This window comes from Lupinus angustifolius, chromosome LG07 (assembly GCF_001865875.1).
Source record: "Lupinus angustifolius cultivar Tanjil chromosome LG07, LupAngTanjil_v1.0, whole genome shotgun sequence".
NCBI lineage: Eukaryota > Viridiplantae > Streptophyta > Magnoliopsida > Fabales > Fabaceae > Lupinus > Lupinus angustifolius.
The window spans coordinates 18,719,565-18,724,270 of record NC_032015.1 but is presented as its reverse complement, the minus strand read 5'-3'; positions in this window follow the sequence as shown (position 1 = coordinate 18,724,270).

Sequence of the window (4,706 nt, the reverse complement as noted above, 5' to 3'; positions counted from 1 at the left end):
TATATATATTGTGTTCTAGTGCGAGTGGCCACTTTTGTGTGCCTGCTTCAAAAACATTCCAAAATGCTTCAATGAAACTTTCTTTTCCTTCTTTTTGGGCCACTACTCTAATTGAACTTTATTACCATCAACCCCAATAAGATAAAAAGGAGCATAAAAAGATGGCGAGGACAATAATAACATGCTTTTGCATGTGGGGTTTCTTCAACCTAAGGTTAAGTATATTCCTCATTGTTAAGATATACCAAACAAATCTAATAAAAGTGAAAGTGAACAAATTACAAGATAGGGCATGTTACCAACATTTGTAAAACCATGACGAGGATTTTGGATTTACATACAACTCATCTTACCTTTTCAATACAAATGTATTATTGAAAATTCATGTAACACTTTAGGGTAGACCACTTTTTAGCATTGTATCAAAGTTTTTTTTATCATGAATGCTTTTGTTTATACCCAAATGTTAAAGTTAGTTAGTGCAATTATAAAGCACCATTAATGCTGTTTTTTTCAGCTAAACTCTAGATTCATGTCTAGTGTGAGAACCTTTTATTGTTTCATTATATTTGTGGGAGGGTAGAGGCTGCAGGGTCAAATTAATTCGGTCTGTATCTTTTCTTGGTTATGGATGTTGTATGTGTGTAGCTTAATGATAAGTTAACGACTCATTTGAAAAATGAATATTTGTTCCTGAAGTTATATGTTTGAGTTCGGAAGACTCCCTTTGTGGGGAATAAAATACTGCAAAAATATTTAAGCTGATGGGTGACACGTTCAGTATATTCATGAGCTTAGTGGATTACATGTCAAAAGTAGGTGTTACACTATGTAATATAATGATGCAACCAATCTAATTGGATTACTTCTATCTACATTATAGCAAATGATAGTTTTTGGGACTTTCTTTTATCTTTCCTAGAAGGTGGGAAACTCTCCATTCCTGGCTAGATTTTCTCAATAAAATTCTATGAATTGTAAATAAAAATACATTATATAAGTAGTAGTTGTGGTCATATTTTTCTCCATATTTAAATTCCATTGAAAAATTGTACATGAGTGACAATTTGAAGATGCTTATTTCTAATGTTAATGTGAATAGTTCATTTAATTTAAGATGATATAACACCATTAATTTATTCCTTAATTAGCTCATAAGCTTAGCCTGTTTAGTGAAGCTAAAGTTATAATTTTTTAATGATATTTAATTATTATTTATTTTTCAATAAAATTAATGTAAATAAACGATGAATGATAAAATATATGCACATAAATCTTTATACTGATAATGCATAAATTTTATACTCATCAATTTTTGTGGCCTTGCACCAATGTAAGACAAGGGGGAAAGTTAGAAGAGAAAAAATCTTCCCTAAAACACTTGAGTGTATTGTTTTGGAAAGTTGGATTGAGCATAATTTTCATAAACAAGTCAACTTTCTCTTTGCATTATAACATTATTTAAGCCGATAACTTTTCTACCTTCTGAATCTGTCAATACAAAGAAAAGATGAACAAGGTTATCCATTATAACATTTATCATGAACTTTTGGGAAGTTTTAGTGGCACATTATTTCAAATTGTGGACCACATCACTTGATACAGCCACAATATTACAATTGTTATAACCGTTACAACTGCATCAATTGCAATTGCAATGTAACATTAACTAATAATAATTTGGCCTTATCGGCCACAATATAACCGCATCATATTGTATTTAGGTTGTACTAGCTTATATTGAATGCATTGAATTGAAAAATATTTTTTTTCGTTACACAAGAATCCACACCATAATGATAACAATTTGCATTATAGCAGCCACAATAACTACAATCAAATTAACCATAATCGCGACCGCAATTTAAAATACTAGACATATCTAATAAGTTTCCCATTATATTCTTGCTTTTCTTGTCCTTAGGGTACCCATAAATGCCACCAATCCCACCATATAGTAGTGTCCTGTGGAAATCACCTACCAAGCTACCAATGTACCTTGCAGAATAAGGCTTTCAACTAGGACCTGGGTCCTTGAGATCATCAATAATTTCCTTAACTAATCATCCCACAGCAGATAATTTCCTTCACTGAAAGCATATATTTTTCCTGCTTTAGGTATCTGAAGGTTTTTTTGTGTGAAAACAAATTCCCATACAATGGAAATTATGAAAAGATAAAATTATAGAGCAATATGATGTCATTCAATTTATGTACCGATCCCATCTAGTAGAATAAATATTTAGTTGATGTTGTATTACATTAAGTTAAAACCCATCAACCCATTTTCTGATTTGATTTTTCATTTTTTTAGTGATAAAATGGTTTAGAGTGAGTGGAAGTTGCCAATTCCAACGTTATGCACAACCCAATACTAGCAACACACTCTTTTTTTTGAATCGGGATCCTCTCCAGTACTGGACAATCCAGAATGTGAGGACCATAATGATTTGATAATTTAAAAAAAAAATTTAATTTAAAACTATTTAAAATCTGTACGATTGAATATTTTTAAACGTCACATGTCATAATCTCTATTAGTAATGGACTCTTGAAGCATAGGAGAGAATCGAGATTCCTTTTTTGTACACTTTTTTATTATCATTAGATGAAATTTATGTGATGCCCACTATATAGAGAGTGGGCTGATATAATTTAGTGAGTCCCACATGTTTTCCACACAATAATAGTGTGTTAGAAAATGTGTTTTGCTACCATTTCTCTCTTACTCAGAGATTTATTCCTTTTCTCAATTGATTTTCATAATTAGAACATTGACAATTAGGTAATATCAAGTAAGATGCATTCTACTTTATTGATACCAGTTTTTTTAAGTTTCCTACCCATATTTTTTGTAATAAAATAAGTATAAATATAATACAAGGCCCAACCTTATTATCCTTACCCCTGAAATTTAATCTTATCTTTCACGGCCCAAACTTTATTTGAGTCATTCTCAGTTTTTATTAGAAAATGAAATAAGCTATGGAAGACTTACTGTGGAGTCAACATCAATCTGACCAAGACACTTATCATTGAGAATGTAGATGATGAAATATGATTTGTTGTCGTAAAACATGTCTCAAAGCATGTTTCATATGAATCATAAATTCATAATGAAGTAAAAATATAAAAAATAATGAATGTTTAATTTTTTTAATTCACATATCATATTTTCATTGATACAAGATAAACTTTGAGACATATTTGAGGACAATAAATATTGCAGATACCAAAAATGAATCCAGTTGAAATTTGAGAAAATGCGATACATGCAAAACATTCTCTTGTTTGTTCATCATGGCTACCTAAATTACTCTTCACATTTAGGAACCATTGAATTTTGTTACAAAAGTTTATAAACAATTCCAATCAGTCTAGTCCTTTGAGATACATACCTTTGTATTATAAACTTTGACAAAAAAACCAAAATTGTTCTCAACTACATAGAAGCATGCATATATAACTACAACTAAACTAGGGAATCCTATATCACTGGCTTATAGTTACTTGGAACTTTATACATACACTAGCATGCGATTCATTTTATGATCTTTCTCTTGTATTGGGTTAGCACATCTTGTGCTTCTTTAATATATTTTCGCTTATAAAAAAAAAGCATGCGATTTGTTTGGACTTACGATCATCATTTTTTACATTATTATTACTAGACTTTCTTTAAGGTAAACCTAATATTTGGTACACAAAAGCTTAATGAGTGAATTTAGTATCTATACAATGATCTCATTTGAAACAACATCAAGCTTTTTTTGGTCTTCCCCTTGAATATTTACATTTGACAGAACCTTGAACTCGAGTGAGGTTAGAAATATTAGCTCTTTGAATCAAAGATGCAATGTGCTTGCATGCCATGAAAATACTAGATAGCACAATAGTGATGAACTTAGCATCAATCAACCATGCTTGTTCTTTCTTCAGCAACCAGCTAGTTAGTGTTTGAAGTTCATAACCACTTCTTTTCTTTCTCTTTTTTTTCGATAAATAAAATTTGTATTAAAACGAGCACAAGGGATGCCCACCCAATGCAAAAGAGATCAAGACGTCAATTTTGCACATCTAACTCCAGCACCAACCACATGCTTTCTCCTATTGCTTGATAGAACTGAATATTTGGTGTCAAAAGCATATAGTTGGAAAGGGTTATTTCTCCATTTCTTTAATGTCCTCTATTTCGCTCACAACACTTTAAAAAAGAAATACCACAAATTTACCAAGTATTTGGGCTAGTGGTGATGGAAAAATTGAATTGAAAATTGAACTTGTATTTAAACTTTGAGTGTTGATTTGGTGATTACGATATTCTATGTATTAAAGATGAGATATTTTTATCAAATTTTTTGAGTTTATCGAAGTCAGTTTTTTGTGCCATGGTGTGTATCTTAAACAAATCAGTCTTTAATAAGGTCTTTTTAAGCTTGTATCATGGTATGACTAAAGGTATTTGTCTTTTATGATATTCAATTACTTGGATTCTATTGGATTTTGTTGTAATGGAATGGGTAGAGCCTAAGATCAAGGTTGTAGCTTTCCCAGATAGGATACAAATGATTCTTTTGGTGGTCTTTGATAATGTATTTTCTTTGCCCTGACTTTTTCTTAAGATATTTATTGAGGATTTTCAATGAACTTTTTATTTTTGTTTTATTTTTTGCACTTTGACAAATGAACAATTTTGTTTAACTTGA